Source organism: Hylobates moloch, unplaced genomic scaffold, assembly GCF_009828535.3.
Source record: "Hylobates moloch isolate HMO894 unplaced genomic scaffold, HMol_V3 SCAFFOLD_19, whole genome shotgun sequence".
NCBI lineage: Eukaryota > Metazoa > Chordata > Mammalia > Primates > Hylobatidae > Hylobates > Hylobates moloch.
In genome coordinates this window covers 49,326,486-49,351,935 of record NW_026652294.1, presented here as the reverse complement: position 1 = coordinate 49,351,935, position 25,450 = coordinate 49,326,486, and the positions used below count along the sequence as shown (strand labels likewise).

The 25,450-nt window shown below is 45.1% G+C and overlaps 1 long non-coding RNA gene across 1 annotated transcript; it reads right to left on the bottom strand.

Annotated features, from left to right (window-relative positions):
* Positions 1-11,865: 11,865 nt before the first annotated feature.
* On the bottom strand, positions 11,866-14,323 carry LOC131382047 (uncharacterized). The gene is made up of 3 exons (XR_009211197.1): positions 14,266-14,323; positions 12,619-12,706; positions 11,866-11,934 (listed from the first exon to the last, which is right to left on the bottom strand). It is a non-coding gene; the product is annotated as an uncharacterized LOC131382047 (long non-coding RNA).
* Positions 14,324-25,450: the final 11,127 nt, after the last annotated feature.

Below are 25,450 nucleotides of genomic sequence, written 5' to 3'. Positions count from 1 at the left end.
CACCACCACCAAAACAATCACCACCACCACCTCCATTACCACCACCACCACAAACATCACCACCATCACCACAACCATCACCACCACCACCACCACCTCCACCACCACCACCATCTCCATCACCACCCCCACATCACCACCCAACCCCCACCACCCATCTCACCTCCCCACCATTACCACTGCCACCTCCACCACCACTGCCACTCCCATCACCACCAGCAGCTGTCACAGCCTTTTAATTGCTGTTCTCAATCCCATTTCCTGGTTTACTTCTATAACTATTTCTAAAGTCAGCCTTTGCCAAAGCATATGACTCTGATGTTGGTCACAGAGGAAGAGAGAATCTTTCTGTCTAGTCCTGAGGTTCATCCTTGCTTTTCTGCCCTGTAAGTAGAGGTCTGTTTCCTAAATCCCAGCCAACCAACTGAGCAGCTCCTGCTCTCAGCCATTCAGGGTCACAATGAAGCTGCTTCTCTTCGGCATTACAGCTGAGTCCACAGTTGTGCTTGAAGTTCCTTTTGTTTCTTTCATTATCAATCTGATCCCTCCAGTTATTATGTGACTTCAGAAGCCATGTGCCCCAGTAACACTTCCCAGCCTCATAATTCTGGTACAAAGCCATCAGAACCACGACCCGACTTTACGTGTCCAGCCAGAACGGCATCTGTTCCTCTATCTCAGGATGCACTTTGTGAAGTGGGAGTTGCCACTTCCTTCAGTTGGTCCCTTTTTGTTGTTGTTCTTGTGATCTGACTTGCATACCCCAGAGTTTGGTGTTTTAATTGTCCTCAGTGACATTATTAAAGTTCATTAATTTTAAGAGGTCAAGAAATCAAAGGCATAAAAACAGTTTGAGATGGTATTCCCCTCCAGCTAGTTTTTTTTTTTCCTGTTTTGGCTGTGAAGAGTAGAGCAACACATACCTCAAAGGTGAGCCAGGAGAATCCCTCACCTCCGTCCCTGTGGGAAGAAAAGTTGATTTATCCCCATTCCGGCTCCCTGAGTGGACAACTCCAAACCCTCGCCACCCGCTATAAAGTTGCCTATCGTGTCCTTGAACACATACATATTGAGATATTTAGTTGATCTGCACTTGAAAGAATCAAGATGAATAAGTGACATGAAATGAAACCAATTTGAACACATTTAATAGATTATAGAAAATCACTCTGAAATGCCAAGCGTAATCTTTGCCTTCAGCTTTCCAGTGGACATTAATGGCTAAATTCTGCCTCCAGTTACATAAACACATTTGATCAAAAAAAAAAAAAAAAAAAAAAGCTAGGCAGCATGAAAATCCTTGAAGCAATAGAGCCAAATTCTGAGATGGCATATAATTATATACTAGTTACCAGATTCTGAAATAGCATGCAGTATGCCAAATAGATGTTTATTTCCTCTTGTTTTCTCGAAAGGGTCCCACCCAACCACTGAAAGGAGTAGTATCAAAATAACTCAGGGTGAGGTTATCCCTCCTCTCTTGCTGCTAGCACACAGACCTGCAAAGGCACTGGGAATTTGGTGCATACCAACACTTAGCATATTTTAGGCTGTAGCAGGAATGGCTTACACAAGAGGTTTCTAAAGCCTTCAATTGGAGCCAGTTCATTAAAGGTGAGTCGAGTACAGGAAGGGACACATGCCAAATGCATATGATTTGGGATTCGTGTCTAGTTATTAGGTCTTACACTATTTGTATGCCCTGAAATGGGGAATCCCTGGTCACACTGGACCTGGAGTGAAAGCTGGGATTTCCATAGGAAGTAACTGGCCAAACTCATTGATGATCCAGAGTGCCAATATCCACCCACCACAAAGTTAACCATAGCAAATTATCTAAATACACACGGGCTGTCTATGGGCTGAGTTACTGAGGGGTCACTAACATCATGCAATTGATCCTTTTTTTTTTTTTTTTTTTTTTTTGAGACAGAGTCTTACTCTGTCACTGAGGTTGGAGTGCAGTGGCATCATCTCGGCTCACCGCAACCTCCGCCTCCTGAGTTCAACCTATTCTCCTGCCTCAGTCTCCCGAGTAGCTGGATTACAGGTGTGCACCACCACACTCGGCTAGTTTTTGTATTTTTAGTAGAGACATTTAGCCAGGCTGATCTCAAACTCCTGGCCTCAAATGATCCACCCGCCTCTGCCTCCCAAAGTGCTGGGATTACAGGCATGAGCCACCGCGCCCGGCCTACATCATGCAATTGATTCTTAAACCACTACTTTAAATTCTTTCTGGAACAAGGCAAGGGATAGATTAATAACATAACAAAAAAAATTTGCTGCTCCCTGCAAAGTAGTTACTGTGGGTTGCCATTTAGTTACTTCAATGATATTTAGAACATTTTAAAGACAACCATATTTATTTTTTGCAGACCTTGTGGTAAGTGGTTTTGAAAATGCTCAATGAGAGTGGATTTGACTTTTAGGAATAGTCACAAGTCAGCTGGCTCTAAGTCTGACAAGCTTAGTTGGTAGCCAAGTTAGGCAACACGGGCCTTCATGAATGTCAAGGCAATTGGTTCAACATTGAAGAGGGAGACTCAGCCCCTGCCCTTAAGAAGTCATGGTCCAGGTTGAGAGGATGTCACACAAAAGACAATGTGCAGCCAGGTGCGGTGGCTCACACCTGTAATCCCAGCACTTTGAGAGGCCAAGGTGGGTGGATCACTTGAGCCCAGGAATTCAATACCAGCCTGGCCAACATGGTGAGACCACCGTGTCTCTATAAAAACACAAAAAAATTTGGCTGGGTGTGGTAGCATATGCTTGTGGTTCCAGCCACTCAGGAGGCTGAGGTGGGAGGATAACTTGAGGCTGGGAGGTTGAGGCTGCAGTCAGTTGTGATTGCACCACTGCACCCTGACCTGGGCAACCACTGCACCCCCACCTGGACAACAGAGCAAGACCATGTCTCAAAAAAAAGAGAGAAAAAAAAAGACAATTTGCAATGCAGTTTCATAAGCTCTGTGCAGGACGCATGAAAAGAGTGCTGCAGTACTAGAGTGGTGGAAATATTCTAAAGTTATGATAGTTATGGCTGCAAACTTGGTAAATTTACTAAAAGCCTTTAAACTGTACACTTAAAACAGGTTGAATTTTATGATATATAATTTTTTTTTTTGAGACCAAGTTTCACTCTTGTTGCCCAGGCTGGAGTAGAGTGGCACTATCTCGGCTCACTGCAACCTCTGCCTCCCGGGTTCAAGCAATTCTCCTACCTCAACCTCCTGAATAGCTAGGATTACAGGCGCCTGACACCACGGCCAGCTAATTTTTTGTATTTTTAGTAGAGACGGGGTTTCACGATGTTGGCCAGGCTGGTTTCGAACTCCTGACCTTGTGATCTGCCCGCCTTGGCCTCCCAAAGTGCTGGGATTACAGGCATGAGCCTTCGCACCCAGCCAGTAAAGTTGTTTTTAAAAACGGCTACTATGTGTATGAACACAGAGATTCCCTTTAGTTCTAAATTAAAACTATGATCCTCACCACCTTTGCCCAGGGGAGCAAGGTGAAGAAGGGGGAAGAAGACGTTGGCAAAGTGGTGAAGTGTAGGTTGCTTTTGCTTAGGTTCTGAGTCTTGGGCCTGCCTTTAAGTGAGAGAAAGCACAGAGGAGTATCCTATATTCCAATGGTATTGCCACATTTACATTTTAGATAGGTTTCAGGGCAACAGTCTGACAGATGGCAGGACTGGAGGCTAGGAGGCCAGTTATAAGGATATTATAATGGTCTTGGACAGAAATTAGTGAAGTTGGAACCATCGGGTGGCAACAGGGTAAAAAGGAAGGCACAAGTGCATGAGTTCTTGGGTACACTTGGCAGGACTTGGTAACTGATGGGATGGGGATGAGGAGAGAGAGGAAGAGACAGGGAAGGCTTAGACCATAGGAGGGGCAGCAGGGGGATGGACATGGGGGTACAACCATGGACATATTTGATTTCAGATGCCTGTGTGACATCCAGGTCGACATAGCCACCTGGGAAATACACATATGACTCTGATGCTCTGGGGAGACCCAGGATTACAAGTCTTAGTGTAAAGTGGTGGTTGAACCATAGCAGAGGATGAGATGAGTCACAGTGACCTTGTGAACTAGAAAAAAATTGGGCTGAGAATGGAACCCTAGGGAAATTAACATTTGAGAGCCAGGGAGATGAAGAAAATGGAGAAAAATGTGAGAGAAACAGGAAGAAAATCAAGAGAGTGTGATGTCAGAGAGCCAAAGGAGGCTGGGCGTGGAGGCTCATGCCTATAATCCCAGCACTTTGGGAGGCTGAGACAGCAGGATCACCTGAGGCCAGGAGTTCAAGACCAGCCTGGGAAACATTAAAAAAAAGAAAGAAAGCCAAAGAGTCATGTTCAAGAAGAAAGGAGTAATAACATCAAAGGTAGTTAAGACTGCAGAAAATAAAGACTGAGAAGGAGCCTGGTGAATTTGGTTACTGACGTTAGCAGAAGAGTTTCAGGAGAGGGGAGGGGAGGTGATGGTCGGGCTGAAGCAGGCCAGGGAATCCATGGGAGGGCAGGAAGCAGAGACAGAAATGGAGCTGGCTGTTTGGGGACATCTGGGATGAGGCAGGAAGAAGCCAGCGCTGCAGCTAGAGGAGGACACGATGTCTATAGAAAGCTTTGCTCTCTTGTTCATAAGATGGGAGAGACTTAAGCACGTTCGGGGATTGAGCCAACGAGAAAGGAAATGTCAAAGCTACCAATGAGAGGCCTGTGGATGGCAGGGGCTGGAGAGCAGAGGGCCTCAAATCAGGATCTCGGGCTGGGTACCAGCAGGAAGAGGGTCGCTTCATCCTCCAAGATGTGGGGACTAGATGGTGTATAGCCTGGAGCGAATGGGAGGAGGCTGAGTGGGTTCTCGCCTGCTGGCCTTGGGGTCTTCATTTGGTTTCGTGTGAGCGTGTGAAACCGGGCAGGGAGCTCTTTGTTGAAACTATGGAGGTTGGAGGTTGGAGGTTTGAAAAGAGTGAAAAGGTTTAAAATCGTGATGATAACAGAGGGAGCTGATGGACAAGTAAATGTGTTGACATGAGTCATCCTTCATTCTTTTCTTTCCCTCACTCCGCCTCTCCATCCATCAGCAAGATGTCTGTTCTGCTTCTATTTCCTGGGCCGGGCCACTTCTCACCACCTCCACTCCTACCACCCCGGGCCAAGTCACCAGGATCTCTCTCCTGAATTTCTATCATAGTTTCCTTACAAGTTTTCCTCCTTCTTCTCTTGCCCCTTCTAGTCCTTTCCCCATATCGCAGCCAGAGTGACCCTTAATACAACATAAATCATACTATTCCCCCACTTAAACCATCCAATAATTCTCACAGTGATAAGAATAAAATTGGGCCAGGCGCGGTGGCTCATGCATGTGATCCCAGCACTTTGGGAGGCCGAGGCAGGCGGATCACCTGAGGTCGGGAGTTTGAGACCAGCCTGACCAACATGGAGAAACCCCATCTCTACTAAAAATACAAAATTAGCCGGGTGTGTTGGCACATGCCTGTAATCCCAGCTACTTGGGAGGCTGAGGCAGGAGAATCGCTTGAACCCAGGAGGCAGAGGTTGTGGTGAGCCGAGATCGTGCCACTGCACTCCAGCCTGGGCAACAAGAGCGAAACTCTTTCTCAAAAAAAAAAAAAAAAAAGAAAAAGAAAAGAAAAAGAAAAAAAAAAAGAATAAAACCGAAATGCCAAGCTAAGTTCTGTGAGACCCAGTGTGACACTTCCACACTTCCCCTGGGTTCATGTGTTCCAGCTCCTCTGGCTACCTTTGGTTTCATCCAGGCTGGTTCCTGCCTCAGGGCCTTTGCACTGGCTTTCCTTCCAATTGGTAAGCTCTGGTGGGATCTTTCCCATAATTCACCTCAACAGTCAAGTGTCACTTCCTCAAAGAGACCTCCCCTGCTTCTAAAGGAGCACCACCTCCAACGCCTTAACCTGTTTTATTTTCCTCATAGTATTTATCGATAACTGAAACTACCTTACACATTTCTACTTGTGTAAGTCCTTCCCCTGCTTAATCCTAGAATAAGAACTCCAGAACAGAGGCTTTGTTCAGCACATAGTAGGCACCAAATAGATATTGGCTGAATGAATGAATGAAAAGCAGCGTTGAAAGCCCAATGGAGATTAGAAAATAAAACGGCAATGGCTCAAAGCCACACAGTTGTGTGATTTTCTTCAACGAGGACCATAAAACTGTAAGATTGATTTTTTCCTACGTGTCTGTTCTGGAGACAATTTCAAACAGGAGCCGGGTGGCAGAGGCATCTTTGTGAAAAGCAGTTAGACTCCCAGGGCGACCAGTGTGGATATTTATGTTCTTATTTATTTTGCAGAAATGCCCTCGATTTTCCAGTCTTCTTATACGTGGCTTGGCATGTTGTGGGAGGAAATTGCTGACTCTGTTTCCAGCCCCAAAGCTAAACCGTATTATATAGGTGAAATCAGGTTACTGAGATAGGTCTGGTTTCCTTGGTGACCTGGGAGCTTTAGTTATATTTGAAATTGCGAAGAAGGGGAAAAACCTGATAACAGCAGTTCTGTGTTTTCCTCAGGGAAGGAGCGCTTTTCAATCCTCAGCCCAGGCTGAGGACATGCCTTCCTGATTGGCGAGGGCTGAGGTCCCACCTCCGGTGGGATGACTGACACTTTCTACTATCCCAGGATCCCACAACCCAGTCTGGCAAGTTTGTCCTATGCCAGCTCTGGGTGGCTGCAACCTCGGGATTCCTCAGGCTCCCTGTGTGTTCTGGTTTTGCATGTAAACACTGTAACTAGGGGGACCAGCAGTTAGCTCATTGTAAAATGTGCAAACCACCTTTCTTCTGGTGGGGATGACAACAGAAGGGCGTGTTATTTTACAAATGGTAGGGCGACCCAGTTAATTCCTTCATGTTTTCTTTCCTTCTCAGTTGGTTTGTCAAATTTAAGCCCTAATGCCACTGGTGGACAAGGGCTCCATGCCGAACACGGAGGGAAGTACTTTTACAGTGTTTATTTCATTTCATTTTCATGATAATACTAGAAGTGGATACGACCATTATCCTCGTTTGTTTGTTTGTTTGTTTGTTTGTTTGTTTGTTTGTTTGTTTTTGAGACGGAGGAGTCTTGCTGTGTTGCCCAGGCTAAAGTGCAGTGGTGCGATCTCGGCTTACTGCAACCTCCACTTCCTGCGTTCAAGCGATTCTCCTGCTTCAGCCTCCCGAGTAGCTGGGACTACAGTGCCACCACACCCAGCTAATTTTTTGTATTTTTGGTAGAGACAGGGTGTCACTGTGTTAGCCAGGATGGTCTCGAATTCCTGACCTCATGATCTGCCCAACTCGGCCTCCCAAAGTGCTGGGATTACAGGCGTGAGTCACTGCGCCCAGCTATCGCCGCCCCCCCCACCTTTATTTTTTACAGACGAGGAAATAGAGAGGTGAAGTGGCTTTTGCTAGTTACATACCTAATCGGTGGGTTTGGGATTTTAGAAAACTTTTACTGCTTATCATATGTTGATGCTGTATTCTGAATTCTCTCTAAATACTGGAAGAGAAGGCAGAAGACCATTCTTGCTTTCTGCAATTACCTGATACTCAGAGTCCACCTTATGCTGCATGTCCCGCAGATACTGAACATCACTGAAGAACTTCTGCCTGTCCCTTGCGTCATGCAACATGATTCCTAATCTCCGACCTGCACAGAAAAGATAAACAAATGTGCTGTGATAGAGTCCTTTGTCGTGATGCCGTATTTGGATTTATTTTCATCTAATTGCTTTTATTTGTGTATTCATCTAATTTCCCTTGTTTGCAAGGCATAGATGCTCCTTTCAAGCTGAAGGGACTTCTTGTGTTGCTGTTGATGCTCTTACAGTCCTCCTGTTCCAGGCATAAATAATGCAGCCACCTTCATCAGGCACTTCAGTGATCCTGTCCTGGTTACTCAGAGGGATTTAGATGCACAGACACCTGATTCGGTTCTAGAGCACGACAAAAAGGAAAACCTGAGACCCTAGCTAAATTAGCAGTGACTAAAGTTACAGGCCTCTGGTTACTTAAATTCATTTATGCAACAATGATTGCACTCTTATTCCCATCCAGGCACTGTGCTGGGCACTGGAGTATAGCAATCAGCAAAGTAGACACGACCCTCACCTTTGTTTTTTATTTTTTTCTTTTGTTTTGAAACAGCGTTTTGCTTTTGTTGCTCAGGCTGGAGTGCAATGGCCAGTCTCAGCTCAATGCAACCTCTGCCTCCCTGGTTCAAGTGATTCTCTTGCCTCAGCCTTCCTAGTAGCTGGGATTACAGGCACCCGCCATCATGCCTGGCTAATTTTTGTATTTTTAGTAGAGATGGGGTTTCACCATGTTGGCCGGGCTGGTCTCGAGTTCCTGACCTCAGGTGATTCACTCACCTCAGCCTCCCGAAGTGCTGGGATTATAGGTGTGAGCCACTGCGCCTGGCCTGTGTTGTTTATAACCCAGGGTGCGAGACTGACTTTGAGCAAGTGAATCCTAACTATGATAGGCCCTCTGGAGCAGAACTATGGGGCTCTTAGACAGTGTTATTACGGGAGGGCATAACCTGGTCTGGAGGGGTCAGGCAAGGTTTTCCTTAGGCAATGACACTGGGTTTGACAGAGTGAGCTAGCTGAGAAGTGGGACAGAGAGGACAGCAGGTGCAGAGGCTTCAGGCATGAAGGAGCAGGTGCAGATGAGGAAGACGGGAGAGGAGCAGTGCAGCTGGAGCAGAGATGAGGAAGGAGCACCCCGGAAGGGCTGCAGGGGAGGCAGGGGCCAGCCTTGAAGGTCATGATTCAAAGAGTCATAGGAAACTACTGAAAGGTTCTAATCTGGGGAGTAAATGATTAGATTTGTGTTTTTATTTATTTGTTAATTCTTTTTCTTAGAGACAAGATCTTGCTCTGCCATCCAGGCTGGAGTGTAGTGGTGTGATCATAACTCACTGGCTATAGTGGCTCACGCCTCTTGAGGTGAATCACTTGAGCCCAGGAGTTTGAGACCAGCCTTGGCAATATAGCAAGACCATTTCTATTTTAAAAAAATTGAAACTTAGCCAGGTATTGTGATGCATGCCTATAGTCCTACCTACTCAAGAGGCTGAGGTGGGAGGATCGCTTGAGCCCAGGAGTTAGAAGCCGCAATGAGCCATGGTCATGCCACTGCACTCTAACCTGGGCAGCAGAGCAAGACCCTGTCTGTATTTAAAAAAAAAAAAAAAAAGATTTGTATTTTAAAAAGATCCCTCCAGTTGCAGTATGAGAATGGATGGGGTGGGGGGAATGGTGGTAGAGTGAAAAACAGAAATGGGAAGACCATTGGGAATATTTCATAGTAATCTAGATGTGATAAGATGGCAACTAGCATTGGGTAGCAACAGTGGAGAGAAAAAGGAGGAGGAGGAGGACAATGAGGAGGGACAGGGGATTATAGCTACTCTTTTTTTATTTTATTTATTTTTTTATGTTGAGATGGAGTCCTGCTTTGTCACCCAGGCTGGAGTGCAGTGGGGCTATCTCAGCTCACCACAACCTCCGCCTCCCAGGTTCCAGCGATTCTCCTGCTTCAGCCTCCAAGTAGCTGGGATTACAGGCACACGCCACCACACCCAGCTAATCTCTTATTATTAGTAGAGACGGGGTTTCACCATATTGGCCAGACTGATCTTGAGCTCCTGACCTCAGGTGATCGGCCCACCTTGGCCTCCTAAAGTGCTGGGATTACAGGCATAAGCCTCTGCGCCGGGCCCATAGTTACTCATTACCGACCCTCTGGAAGTGATAGGCCTTGTTCTAAGCAGTTACATCAATTAATTCATTCAATCTTCTCAACAACGCTGTGAGGCTAGCACTAGATATCTGTTTTGCAGGTGAGGAAACTGAGGGCCAAAGGGATTCAGTAACTTGCCTAAAGTTACAGAGCTAGTGAGTGGAAGAGTTGGGATGTGAACCCAGAGAGTCTCGCTCCAGTGCCCACACTCTTAACCAAGGGATTCAAGGGATGCTCAGGACAGAAAGTCATCAGGGCTTGCGATTATATGAATGGACCGGGGGTGGAAGTCTCAAGGATGCCTAGGTTACTGGCTTGAGCAGCCAGTGGGTTGGTGCCAGCATTCCCTTCAGAAAACATAGGAGGAGCTGCTTTGTGAGGAGACAGCATGGCGTCAGAAGCGTCTGGGGTGCGGCAAATGGAGATGTCAAGTGCGCTGTCAGACGCAGGGCTCTGCAGCTCACCCGAGAGGTACAGATTTGGGCATTGCTGGGATTCTGTGATAACTGAAGTTGAAGGAAGAATGGGAACGAAAAGAGAAAGAGGGCACAGGACAAAACCGTGAAGAACACTAATATTTAGAGAACAAGCCACTGAAGAAAAACTCTGCAAAAAAAAAAAAAAAAAAAAAAAAAAAAAAAAAAAAAAGCCAGAGAGGCAGGAAGAAACCAGGTAGGTGCCGTTTCAGAGATGCCCAGAAGAGAGGGTTTCAAAAAGGAGGCTACTGATAACCTTGGTGAGAGCATTCAGTGGAGTGACGGGGCTGTGAGGGCTGCAGAAGGTTGTGTAAATGGGAGGCAAAGGCGTGGAGATCATGCTTTCAAGAAGTTTGGCTTTGACGGGCATGGCCCAAATTTATGGCCAAGATATCTAAGCTCACAAAGGGATAAAATGGCACTGTTAATAACGACCCCTCATCTATGGGGTCATCAAAGCCCCCACACTATTCCTGCTTGTTGTCTACTGAAGCTCTTTCATTTATTTCTACACACACACATATACATATTTTTTACAACTGCTGTGTGACAAGGGCTGCTACGCTCTGGGGATATATCAGGATGGGACAGGCGACATCCCTACCTTCAGGTGTATACATTCTGCAGCATTCCCTCCCTCCTCCTGTTTATTCACTTGTGTAGATATTGGCAGAGTCAGGCTGCCCCTGACTCATGGTGACCCAGTGTCTGGTCTGGTAGTTATGAAATCTCACATGGTTTATCGTCTGGCCCTGAACAATGGGGAAAACCTGTGCTCGTCTCTTGGGGGCTATTTTCTCTGGAGTATGGAAAGTTGGTCTTTGACAGTCAGAATCTGAAACTACAATCCAATGTGTATTTCCAGTCTACACACAAAACCTACATTTTGTCTCTGAGCATTTTAATAATCACTTATGGGCCTATGTTTTAAAAGATCACTTTAAGCTTTTCATCTGAATGTGTACCTGCATAGAATGAAGTTACCTTTGCACTCTTTTCAGAAAACGATGGTGTTAAAACAGGCAGAAGGATAAGCTCCTGCTGCTACTGTGGGAAAGAGAAGCCTGTCTGAGTCTTAATCAGGCAGAGACCATAAAGACTCATTATAAAAATATGTTAATGGTCACTAAAGGGGAGCATCCCAGAGTCCACTTGGATGATACATTTTGGTCACCAAAGTTAATATAGAAAGCCAGTTAATCTACCACAGCTCTAGAGCAGGGTTAATTTAAGGAGGCTTCTAAGGCAAGAGGCATGAAATAACTTTGTCTAAATAGGTAGGAAGTAGGCCGGGTGCGGTGGCTCACGCTTGTAATCCCAGCACTTTGGGAGGCCGAGGCGGGCGGATCACGAGGTCAGGAGATCGAGACCATGGTATACAAAAAATTAAGCGGGGTAGCGTTGCCTTTAGTCCAGTTCGGTGAGGCAGAGAAAAGGTGAACCGGAGTTGTGTGCCGTGACCGAATGATCCCACCTGGGACAAATCTCTCAAAAAAAAAGGTAGGAAGTAGCACCCTTTGAATTACTTGCTAAGTTACCTCTGACTTCACAATCACCTACCCAATAAAGGACTTTAAAATGCCTGTAATCCCAGCACTTATGGAGGCCGAGGTGGGTGGATCACTTGAGGTCAGGAGTTCGAGATCGGCCTGGCCAACATGGCAAAACCCCATCTGTACTAAAAATACAAAAATTAGCCGGGCGTGGTGGTGCGCTCCTGTAGTCCCAACTATTTGGGAGGCTGAGACAGCAGAATCACTTGAACCTGGAAGGCGGAGGTTGCAGTGAGCCAAGATCACACCACTGCACTCCAGGCTGGGTGACAGAGACTCCATCCCCCCAAAAATAAAAAATAATAATAATTTAAAAAAATAAAATTGTCCACAAAAGTCTCTTTTCCTTCCCATAAACTCTCTATTACATTGTATTTTACAATATTTAGAAACATTGTGGTGCCACATGTAATTTTTTATTTAAATACATCAAGTCTTTATGAGATTAAACAAATATTACGGGAACCAAGAAAACAGGGTATTAGTGTCAGATCAAGAAGATGGTGGGTTACCTCAGTTTAAGCAAACATTCTCTGTGTTTGCTTGAACTTCATACTGCACTCAGTCAGTTTGAAAAACTGACCAGGATGAACAAGAAACAGAAATAACAGTATGGAAATAAAACTACATAAGATAATGCTTAATTCATGGATGTCAGCTTTGTGGGCCTACTCAACCAGATGGCCACTTGAAGCCAAGAATTTTTCCCCAGCAAACACAGAGGGTTGGGGTGGGGGTGATAATAAAATGTGAGCAAGGCGCATGTTTCTAAAATGGCACTCTGTATTCTCTTCTATTGCTCACCTTTGAACTGCTTCTTAATTTAAAATCCACTCATGGTTATGCACACTTCTGTTTTAAGTCTTTCTGGTGATAATGTCTTGTGCCAAATCTGTGCTTTAGAAATCAACATAAGAAGCCATATTAAGTAGGGAGAGAGAATGGAGGAGGGAGTTGGAGGCAGGTGGAGAAGGAAGGAGGGGGTCCTGCCTTGCTGAAAGCAAGAGCAATTCTTCTTGGCCTCAAAATTCTACATATCTGTGACATTTTAATGGTGAATATTCTAAGAACTTTGTGACATACACATTCTTCTCTAGTGTAACTTTCCAGTGAATTCCAACCAAGTTTTCCTGACTGAGGGGAACAGAATCTGATTGCAGAATGTTTTTCAGTGCTCTAAAAAGTCATGCATACATACCATCCTTCTGTTTTATAACCACATTTGTCAAACGAACTGATTTGACGGAGTCTCTTCTTAATAACAATCAAAATCTTATTGGTTTCTTACCATGTTCTCATAAGAGAAAGACATCACTAAAGTTAATATTCCGTTAAGCGATAAAGGAAAATGTAAACAATTTAACCTCCTCCTTAGAGGGAAGGTTGTTTTGAAACAAAATCTAAATGGCTATTGTTAATATCGGACAATCAGGCTCAAAAATTACTCCCTTTCCACAATTAGGTGATTGGAGAAGGATCTCAGGAGACCTTATTCAACCTTTTCCCCAATTGATTAATTTGTAATGTCAAACATTATAGGATTTGTTTAAATCTTAGCTCTAAAAAAACTTTGCATTTTGAAGTCTTAGCTTATAAACATGTCTTGAGCATAAGCAACAAAGTTTACGATTTGGGCCCAATTTAAGAATACTGTGACTGCAGAGAAAAAAGGGGAATTGGTTGGGAAAGGTAAGGAGATCTATCAACTCCTCCAGCCAATTTGGCTTAAGAGTTGGGGGCGGGGTGGAGGGTGGGGAACAGACTTGTTTTTGGCGGTGACTCTCATTTTACTGTGAAACTAGGAGAGATAGGTGGTCACATTTCGACCATCAAGCCCAGAAGAGAGGAGAAACTTAACGTGTAATTGGAAAACTTTGGGGGAGGAAACGTCACAGGTTTGACAAGCAATTCAGTGCCATCATTAATAACAATATCCAGCCAGGGAAACATAACGAGACCCCTTCTTTACAATAATTTAAAACATTAGCCAGACATGGTGTTGGCCTGTGGTCCCAGCTACCACCGGGAGGCTGAGGCAGGAGGATCGCTTGAGCCTGGGAGGTCGAGGCTGCAGTGAGCCGTGACTGCACCGCTGCACTCCAACCTGGGAGACAGCGAGACTCCTTCTCAAAAATAAACAAAACCAATATCGACCATTTCGCACTCAGAAGCCCAAGGGGCCATGGACTGTGTATACCTTTTCTGACCAGCGGCGTCTGCAGGAAAGAATGTGGGTGCGGGGGGCTGCCAGTGAGCAAAGGTTCACAGTCTCCCCCAAACCTGTCCCTTTGAGACAGAAAAAAGCTGGGGCTGGGGTCAGCCGAGAGGAGGGGACGGCCAGGCCACCGGATGTCAGGCCCGGTTTCCCTCCAGAATCTTGGAAGTCGAAAGAGAAGTTTGTCTCCCATCCTGGGAGAACTGGAGCGGAGCGCGGGGCGAGGCGGCCGTTACCTGGGGGTCTGCCCTTCCTCCCCTGCCGGGGCTAAAGGGGTCGAGGGGCTGGGCGGGCAGGCCGGTCCAGGGGACGGCCCTGAGCTCCTCTTCCTCCTTCTCCTTTTGCTTCTTCGCTCCCTACACCTGCCCCTCTTCCTCCTCCTTCCCCGAGGCTGCTTTCCGCGGCGCCGGCAGGCCTTGCCTGGGGCGGAGGCGGCGGGGGCAGCTACCGGGCGTCCTTCGGTTTCCCTAGCAACCACGCCTCCCCGCCCCTCCTTCCCTCCCGCCCCCGCGCGACCAGGTGCAGCCTCTGAGAGCGCGGAGCGGGGGGGGCGGGGCGGGGCTGTGGCCCCGGGGTCCCAAGCCAGGCGTGGGCGCCCGCCGGTTGCCATGGGAACGAGGCGGGCTGCAGTCGGGGAGTCAGAGCCACGCTGGTGGGCAGAGAAGAGATGCCCAAGGAGGAGGCTGTTGGCTTTGTCTGGATGCCCAAGCTCAGACCCAGATATCCAGGCCTCCGCTCCCTTCCCTGAAAGGGTGCTGTGCTTCATAAAAAATGAGATTAGAAAACGAGAGAGGAAAATATTTTTAATGGAATCAGGAAATACAAAAAGCGGTACATGCGAAGAAGGAAAGATACTGCAGTCCTGGAGTTAGACCTCTGCAGAGGACATCGGGAATGCTCTGGTCCAACATGAAAAAGAAGAAATAAGCGACGAAGCAAGGCACCCAGTCAGTGGCAGAACCGACACCAGAGCCCAGGCCTCTTCATAATCAGTCGTCTTCACCCCCTTTCCAAGGAGAGAGGTGCTTAGAGGCCTAGACCAGGCCCCACAGCTTTGGAGCAAGGGCACCAGAACCGCTACCCTCACCTTCTCTGTGCCAGGTTGATTTCTTTCTTTCTTTTTCTTTTTTTTTTTTTTTTGAGACGGAGTCTCGCTCTGTCGCCCAGGCTGGACAGTGCAGTGGCGCAATCTTGGCTCAGTGCGACCTCTGCCTCCCGGGTTCAAGCGATTTCCGTGCTTCAGCCTTCCGAGTAGCTGGGATTACAGGCATGTGCCACCACACCCGGCTAGTTTTTGTATTTTTTTTTGGTAGAGACGGGGTTTCTCCATGTTGGCCAGGCTGGTCTCGAACTCCTGACCTCAAGTGATCCGCCTGCCTGGGCCTCCGAAAGTGCTGGGATTACAGGCGTGAGCCACCTTGCCCGGCCTTGCCAGGTTGATTTCTGTCTGCGGTTCTCATGGGCAAAGATGACTCTCCTATTTACTTTGCATATTTAGGCTCTCAACTTGTCAACTGATGTCAAGTTAGGGTATTTTTGATTGGGTGGAGAGTAAGGTAAAGGAAGAATAGAAATACTTGGAACTTTTCATCAGTACCCGGAATCCCTAGGTGTCTGTGGTTTGACCGTCTTCTCAACACCTCCCCTTCCCCCCATTCAGTTGGTGCCAAGTCCTTGGCAGCGTCACATTCTTCTTTCTATTCTTATCACCATCACTCTAGTTTTGGGCTCCATGACCTAGTTTTGGGCTCCATGGATTATTCTGAGGGCCTCCTGGCCACACCCTGGGCTCCTGTCCTCCACACCCTATCTCCACCATTTCCCCCGTCCTATAAGCAGCCTACATCTAATGTTGCTGGCCCCCTGCTTAAAAAGCCCTGAAAGGTTCCTCACTGCCTGTGGAATGAAGTCCAAACTCGTCACTATGACTTTCCCTGTGCCCTCCCCCGCGGTTTCCTTTCTTAGTTTTTCTCCTTCATCACTTCACTCATATTTCAGCCAGATGGGACTATGTGTTACACACTGAACATTTTTCCTTGCCTTCACACCGGCCTCAAAGACATATCCTAAGCTGGGCAGAGTCTAGACAAATGTACTTAGCTGAAGTCTTTCCACTGGGTACTTTCCCATCTGAACTTCACTGGTCCTCCAGCAGCCCTTAGGATCTTTTCATCCCTAGTAGCCCAATCCATATTCTGTTCTTGTTCTCAGCTGATTATCAAGTATTCTTTAGTAAAGCATTAACTGATAATTGAAGTATTAACTGATAAGGATGTAACCTGAGAACTTGCCTCATGGTTTTTTGCCTTTCAAAAGGATATGCTTTGGGCCAGGCATGGTGGCTCACGCTTGTAGTCCCAGCACTTTGGGAGGCCGAGGCAGGGGGATCACCTGAGGTCAGGAGTTGCAGACCAGCCTGGCCAACATGGTGAAACCCCATCTCAACTAAAAATACACAAATTAGCCAGGCGTGGCAGCGGGCACCTGTAATCCCAGCTACTCAGGAAGCTGAGGCAGGAGAATTGCTTGAACCCAGAAGGCGGAGGTTGCAGTGACCTGAGATTGCACCACTGCACTCCAGCCTGGGTGACAAGAAACTCCGTCTCAAAAAAAAAAAAAAAAAAAAGGTTGGATGTGCACACTAGGTTCAAACTATAATAGTGAAATGATAGGTAGGGAGCGTGTTCTGTTGGAGTGAGGACCCACCTCAAATAAAAATAACAGAGGAGGAAGTTGAAGCCCAGGTTCTCACCTTGTTGAAGGTAAGGGACGTGACCGGAACATATGGTAAGTACCAGAACCAGGGCTCAAAAACAGGGCTTTCCGTCTCCAGTAACTTGATGTTGCCCACTACTAAGAAAAGCACCTTGGTACTCCCTGTACCCAGATTTGTCTCCTTCCACTTCAAGATCTATATAAAATAATACTATCTATCTCAAAAGATTGCGGTGCGAATTAGAGAGGACAAGCAAAGCATACACATAGCACTCAATAATTGGTAGCTTTGCTTTATAAGGCATATCTTAAGATTTTATTGCATGTGTTAACCATAAATATTTAAAGATTTTTATTTATTTTTTATTTTTATTATTATTTTTTGAGACAGAGTCTGTCACCCAGGCTGGAGTATTATGGCGCAATCTTGGCTCACTGCAACTGCCGCATCCCAGGTTCAAGCAATTCTCCTGCCTCAGCCTCCTGAGTAGCTGGGACTACAAGCACGTGCCACCATGCCCAGCTAATTTTTGTATTTTTAGTAGAGACAGGGTTTTGCCAGGTTGACCAGGCCGGTCTCAAACTCCTGACATCAGGTGATCCACCCGCCTCGGCCCCCCAAAGTGCTGGGATCATAGGTGTGAGCCACCATGCCCAGCCTAAAGATTTTTAAATAACAAGGTCTGGAGAAGTCACTTCATATCTCAGCTTTAAACTCTTCCACATGTCAAGTGTTCTTGAAAATTAAGTTCTATGAAAAAATCATGGTGCCTTTGAAAGAGGGTAATAGTGCCCCAGGTCAGCTCATAAAAAGCTATAGAGCAACTCCAACTTTAGTGTTTAATGAGTAAATTTAAGCTAGGCATGTAAATTACAAATAAGATTAGTTCTGGCATTAAAAAGCAAAGTCCTTAGGAAGAGAAATATTAAAATGAAGAAGAAAAACTTCTCCTGGTTGGGGAAAGGATCCTACTCTTCATTATTCCCTGCACAATGTTCCTGGTAGAGATGAATAAGTAAACAAAAAAACTTAAGACTTAAGTAGATGGTAAATTCTAATGCTCCCTCCCGCTGATCTAACAAAATACCTTAGGCTAGCTAATTTGTAAACAACAGAAGTGTATTGCTCACAGTTCTGGAGGCTGGGAAGTCCAAGATCAAGTCATCTGCAGATTTGGTGTCTGGTGAGGGCTCACCACGTTTTGTATGTAGCATCTTCTTGTTGCATTCTCGTATGGTAGAAGGGACAAACTCCCTCAAGCCTCTTTTATAAGGGCCCTAATACCATTCATCATGGTGAAGTCCTCATGACCTAGTCACCTCCCAAATGCCCCGCCTCTTAATACCACTACAATGGGAATTAGGAGTCAACATGAATTTTGGAAGGACCTAAGCATTCAGACCATAGCAAGCATCAAAAAGTTCTTTAATTATATCTAAGAGTTCTGCAAAGAACAACTTCAAGTATAAAGTTTCAAAGGTAGACTGTGTATTAAGTTTCAGAAATAACGCTTTTGAGGGAAATATTTAATGCAAAGAGTAAGCTGTGCAGAGGAATAGGCATACATTCTAAGTCTCCCAAGGTTTTTGAGACAGGGATATCCAATAGCTTCATGGACACCTGACCCAGCTACTTAGTTGAGCTGGAGCAACCCACCCTCCATCTGCCTAATATTTTCTCTTCCTGAGAGAGAGAGAGAGTCTAACTAAGAGAGTCTCTTTGTAACTAACTATTCGGAAGCTCTCCTATTGGGCGTAGAGTTTTATGCCAAGTGACTTCAGAAGCAGATGGCCTCCCTCAAATACAACTTAAACTTGGTCATTTTTGCCTTGGTCATGGGATCTCGCTGTGACTAATGGGTTCCTGTTCTCATCATTGAGGCCGGCGTGGTGTTGCCTTCATCCATGCACACAGCATGAACCGCGGCAGTTTGTTTGCAAAAGAATCTCTAGGAATAGCTTTCCTGAGAAGGGGACTGTGGACATGTGAGTCCTTTAGAGCTCTGTGGGTTCTCCTCCAGCATGCCATTGTGCAGGGGCTTTAGCTGATTCATTTTCAAAACTGGCTAATGACTTATTGGGTATACCAGGGGCCGTTGTGACATTCTGCATTCATCTTGTAGCTGTATTTGGCCAGACTGTGGGTATGCAATGCGACAGTCTCTCAATGTCACTCATTAAAAGTCATCCTTTATTGATGTCATTAGATGGTTAGAGAGCTTGGTAGGCTTTCAAGGTGAGCCTTCTGGATTATGTACATACAGTTGGCCCTTAAACAGCATGAATTTGAACTGCCCAGGTCTACTTATACATTGGTTTTCTTCCACCTCTGCCACCCCTGAGACAGCAGGACCCACTCCTCCTTTTCCTCCTCCTCCTCAGCCTACTCAGCATAAAGACAATGAGGATGAAGGCTTTTATGATGATCCACTTCCGCTTAATGAGTTGTAAATATATTTTCTCTTCCTTATAATTTTTTTTTGACAGGGTCTTGCTCTTTTGCCCAGGCTGGAGTGCAGTGGTACGACCTCAGCCCACTGCAACCTCCACCCCCCAGGCTCAAGTCATCCTCCCGCCTCAGCCTCCCAAATAGCTGGGAACACACGCGTATCACCGTACCTGCCTAATTTTTCTTTTTCTTTTTTTTTAGAGATTGGGTCTCCCTGTATTGCCCAGGCTTGTCTGAAAATCCTCAGCTCAAGCGATCCTCTCGCCTAGGCCTCCCAAAATGCTGGGATTACAGGCATGAGCCACTACATTCCAGCCCAATAATAGCCATTCTAAATAGGGAGAGATAATATTTCATTGTGGTTTTGATTTGTATTTCTTTGATAAAAGTGATGTTGAGGATTTTTTATATACCTCTTGGCCATTTTTATGTCATCAGAGATGGCTATTCAGCTCATTTGCCCATTTTTAAGTTGGATATATATCTCCAACTTAAATGTGTGTGTGTGTGTGTGTGTGTATATATATCTCCAACTGAAATGTGTGTGTATATATATATATAGCTGTTGTTTGAATTCCTAGTATATTCTGAATATTAATTCCTTGTCAGATGAATAGTTTGCAGGCATTTTCTCTCATTCTTCAGGTTGTATCTTCACCCTGCTGATTGTTTCCTTTGCTGCACAGAACGTTTTTAGTTTGATATAATCCTGTTTGTCTATTCTTATTTTTGTTGCCTGTGCTTTTGAGGCATATTCATAAAATCTTTGCCAAGACCAGTGGCTTCAAGTGTTTCCTCTATGTTTTCTTCTAGTAGTTTCACAGCTTCAGGTCTTAGACTTAAGTCTTTAATCCATCTTGAGTTTATTTTTGTATATGGTGTGAGATAGGGCTCTAGTTTCATTCTTCTGCATGTAAGTAACCAGTTTTTCTAGCACCATTTATTGAAGAGACTGTCCTTTCCACAATTTATATTCTTGGTACCTTTGTTGAAAATCAGTTGGCTGTAAATATGTAGATTTATTTCTGGGTTTTCTGTTCTATTCCATTGGTCTATGTGTCTCTTTTTATGCCAGTACCATGTGCTTTGGTTACTATAGCCTTGAAGTATATTTTGAAGTCAGGTAGTGTGATGCCTCCAGCTTTGTTCTTTTTGCACAGGATTGCTTTGGCTATTGGGGTCTTTTGTAGTTCCGTATGAATTTTAGTATTGTTTTTTTCTATTTCTGTGAAGAATGTCATTGGTGTTTTGATAGCAATTGCATTGATTCTATAGATCACTTTTGGTAATATGGTCATTTTCACAATATTAACTCTTCTAGTCTATAAACATGGGATGTTCTGTGAGATGTCTAAAGACATCCCACATTCAGAGACTGGAAGAATTAGTACACACAGACACACACACACAAATATGTACATCTTCCGATGGAGGTTATTGAAGACCCAGGATTTGGTCCTTGATTTATAGGATCAGCAAATTCACTTTACTGAATTCAGAACTGACCTCTTTAGAAATTGATTCTTAATAACCCCACTCAGAAGAGACCATTTGTTATCCACCTGACCAAGTTATTATTTTATCTCAGAGAATAAAGCTGGCAGGCTGACCCTGGTCATGTGCTTGAGGTACTTCCTCCTGGTGGAAAGGCATTCCTAGGAGATCAAATTAAAGATCCGAAGGTTTGGTGAATATTAAATTACATTAAAGGGAATTGAATGTCCTTTTTTTTTTTTTTTTCGAAACAGACTCTTGCTCTTTAGCCCAGGCTGGAGTGCAATGGCGCGATCTTGGCTCACTGCAACCTCCACCCCCGGGTTCAAGCAATTCTCCTGCCTCAGCTTCCCGAGTAGCTGGGATTACAGGTGCCTGCCACCGCGCCTGGCTAATTTTTGTATTTTTAGTAGAGACGGGGTTTCACCATGTTGCCCGGCTGGTCTCGAACTTCTGACCTCAGGTGATCCACCCGCCTCGGCCTCCCAAAGTGCTAGGATTACAGGTGTCAGCCACTGCACTCGGCCTGTTCTTAAGAGATACATCTAGCAGATTGACGAGGCCTTAAGGAATGACCTTCCTCCCATCAAAGGACATTTCAGTCTGGATGACTGATTTGGATTATTTACCTCAAAGTTTTTGGAGACTTTTACCACATCTTTCTTTCAGGTAACTGCCATTTTGCTGAACTTCAAGGGACCATTTCTTTTATGCCATTAACAGCATAGTTTGGAGTTGAGAAGATCTGGGTTAAAATCCTAGCAGTGGGATTTGTTGTATTATAGCTAACAATTCTCATCACCCTTTGAATTTCGAGATCCCTGTAGTTAAAAATGGAAATAATCAGAGCCTTCTCAATGGATTGTCATGAGGATTAATGAAATAGTGTATGTAAAGTTTCTGGCATTGTGCCTGACACAGTAGCTGCTCAACAAATGGTAGCTATCATTATTGCTTACATCGTGTACATAGATTTCATTCTCCTTGCTGAGATGAGACACCCTAAAGTACATCACTCATGCATTTATAAAGCATCTCTAAAAGCTGTTACTTTGGCCAGGCACAGTGGCTCACACCTGTAATCCCAGCACTTTGGGAGGCCGAGGCAGGCGGATCATTTGAGTTCAGGAGTTCAAGGCCAGCCTGGCCAACATGGTGAAACCCTGTTTCTACTAAAAATACAAAAATTAGCTGGGTGTGGTGGTGGGCGCCTATAGTCTCAGCTACTCGGGAGGCTGAGGCAGGGAGAATTGCTTGAATTCGGGGGGTGGGGGTGGCAGTGAGCTGAGATTGTGCCATTGCACTCCAGCCTGGGCGACAGAGTGAGACTCTGTCTCAAAAAATAATAATAATAAATAAATAAAAGCTGTTACTTCTTTAAAATGCTACTGATACCTTTGTGGTTAATTTTATATTGATTATTTTTTATGCTGAATTTCAGAAAGTGGCATTTTATGATCTCATCTCTGATTTTTGTTAGAGATCATCTAATTTCATGAAACTGAGAGCGTATCCAGTTTAGGGCTTGCAACCATCCATGAACTGTGTGAAATTTAGTAATGTCTGTTGGACTTTCATAGGGCAGATATTTGAGATCCAATTCTTTTGTAGAATAAAGTAGACTCCATTAGAGACTGGCAAATTTCCTATAATTAATTATAATTTTTTTTTAAAAAGCATGTCCTCTGGGAGATCCCTTAGAATTTTCCTCACTTGTAACTGTAGCTGATCTATTGTGCTGTTTTACAAAGAGGGGGCAAACTCATTAAAGTTTTTGGATCCTATAGTACTGAAATATTTCTCAAAAGTTCAAATGGGCTTTGATTTATTTTTCCATTTTGGAAGCTTCAGACTTTTCAAGCCCTTCATTATGGCCGTTGATGCATCTGATACAAGATTGGATGTGATTATAGGAACTTTGAGAACATAAAACATACTGCTTTTTTGCATTTCTGAAAAATTCTTACCAAAAGGAAGAATTTGACTTCTGTCCAGAAGGAGTATCTGATTTGTTTGGACTCTGGATAAACTCGAGCTATGCATATTTGGCCAAGAGTTTGATTTGTGGACTGTTCATCGAGCCGTGGGCAAGACTCAGGCTTCAGAAAGCGATGTCAGTGTCAGGAATCCCACATGAGCATCAAATATGCTTCTGGACAGATAAACACTCAAGCCAAAAAAAAAAAAAAATCCATCTCATCAAGAAGGCAGAGAACGTAGGCACTGAGCAACTTCTGAACCTTCAGGAAGTGGACACTACTCCACGACATTTTGTTTTTGTTTCTGTTTTTTTTTTTTTTTTTTTTTTGAGACAGTCTCGCTCTGTTGCCCAGGCTGGAGTGCAAGGGTGCGATCTTGGCTCACTGCAACATCCGCCTCCCGGGTTCAAGCAATTCTTCTGCCTTAGCCTCCCAAGTAGCTGGGATTACAGGCATGCGCCACTATGTCCCCCTAATTTTGTATTTTTAGTAGAGAAAAGGGGACCCCCATACACTGTTGGTGGGAATGTAAATTAGTATAACCACTGTGGAGAACAGTTTGGAGGTTCCTCAAAAAACTAAAAATAGGACATGTGATCCAGCAATCTCACTGCTGGGTATATATCCAAAAGAAAGGAAATCAGTATATTGAAGAGATATGTGCGTTCTCATGTTTATTGCACCACTGTTCATAATAGCTAGGATTTTTTTCGTTTTGTTTTGAGACACAGCCTTACTCTGTCACCCAGGCTGGGGTGCAGTGGCACAATCTCGGCTCACTGCAACCTCCGCCTCCTGGGTTCAAGCAATTCTCGTGCCCTAGCCTCCTGAGTACCTGGGACTACAGGCACGTACCACCACACTTGGCTAATTTTTGTATTTTTAGTAGACACGGGGTTTCACCATGTTGGCTAGGCTGGTCTCGAACTCCTGGTCTCTAGGGATCCACCTGCCTCGGCCTCCCAAAGTGTTGGGATTACAGGTGTGAGCCACTGTGCTGGGCCTCTGACAATAGCTAAGATTTGGAAGCAATCTAAGTGTCTATCGACAGATGAATAAATAAAGAAAATGTGGTACATATGCACAATGGAGTGCTATTCAGCCGTAAAAAAAGAATAAGATTCTGTCATTTTCAGCAACATGGATGGAACTAGAGATCATGTTAAATGAAATAAGCCAGCCATGCAGTGGCTTATGCCTATAATCCCAGCACTTTGGGAGGCCAAGGCGGGCGGATCACGAGGTCAGGAGATCGAGACCATCTTGGCTAACACAGTGAAAACCCATCTCTACTAAAAATACAAAAAATTAGTTGGGTGTGGTGGCGGGCACCTGTAGTCCCAGCTACTCGGGAGGCTGAGGCAGGAGAATGGCATGAACCCGGGAGGCGGAGCTTGCAGTGAGCCAAGATCACGCCACTGCACCCCAGCCTGGGAGACAGAGCAAGACTCCGTCTCAAATAAATAGATAAATAAATAAATACATAAATATAACTAAAAGAGTAAAACTAGATTGTAACACAAGGGATAAATGCTCGAGGAGCTGGATATGCCATTCTCCATGATGTGATTATTACACATCACATGCCTGTGTCAAAACATTTCATGTACCCCATAAATATATACACCTACTATGTACACGCAAAAATTAAAAATAAAAAAATTAAAAAATAAATAAACACTGACTGACAAATGCTAATGAGTGCCAGGACACTAATAGAGTGCCACAACAGAGAATACTGGGAGGCGCAGGGAGACCCTATCTACACAGGTGGTCAGAGATGACCTCTCTGTGTGAGACCTGAAGGATGAAGAGGAGACAGCCTCCGAGGGTGGAGAAAACAGGACTGAGATGATTGTAAGGTGAGAGAAAGCTCAGGGGATTCCAGAAAGCTTAAGGTGTGGCTGGAAGACTATTGTGAGGGAAGCCTGGTGAGGTTGTGAGAATTGGAGTTGGATTTTATTCAAAGTACAATGGAAAGCCATGGAATGGCTTTAAAGTGTATGTGCATTCCTCTGTGCGTATGTGTGTGCATGCATGTATATGCGCATGCGTGTGTGTGCATCTGACATATCGTCTGGAGCATATTGTAGAGACCCATGAGGAGGTTCCCCACTAGAATTGGTAATTATGACCTACTACAGCCTTTGATGAAACGTCAAAATGTCACTCAAGCATGAGCTTGTCCATCAGCATGAGACATGATCAAATATGAATTATCAAAGAAATTTTCCCCAGTTCCGGGACACACACATGACCAGATGTTCCATGTTGAGTAGCAGAGCCTGATTTTTTTTTTTTTTTTCTGACGCTGAGTTTCACTCTTGTCGCCCAGGCTGGAGCGCAATGGGCACAATCTGGCTCACTGCAACCTCCGCCTCCTGGGTTCCAGTGATTCTCCCTGCCTCAAGTAGCTGGGATTACAGGAGCATGCCACCATGCCTGGCTAATTTTTGTATTTTTAGTAAAGACAGGGTTTCATCATATTCGTCAGGCTGCTGACCTCAGGTGATCCGCCCACCTCGGCCTCCCAAAATGCCGGGATTACAGGCATGAGCCACCTCACCCGGCCGCATATCATGATTTTTAACTTCCAGCCTCTTGTTCCAGTGCAATCCTCATAATGCCCCTTACTGATGTATCTTTGTTGCATCCTGGGTCTTGCTCCTTTCACTCCCCTCTCTTTTCTTTCTCTTTTGATCTCCGCCTCTCCTTCCTCTTCTCTCCTTTCCCCTCCCCTCTCCATCCTTCTCCTTCTCTTCTCTCTGCCTTTCTCATTAAGAG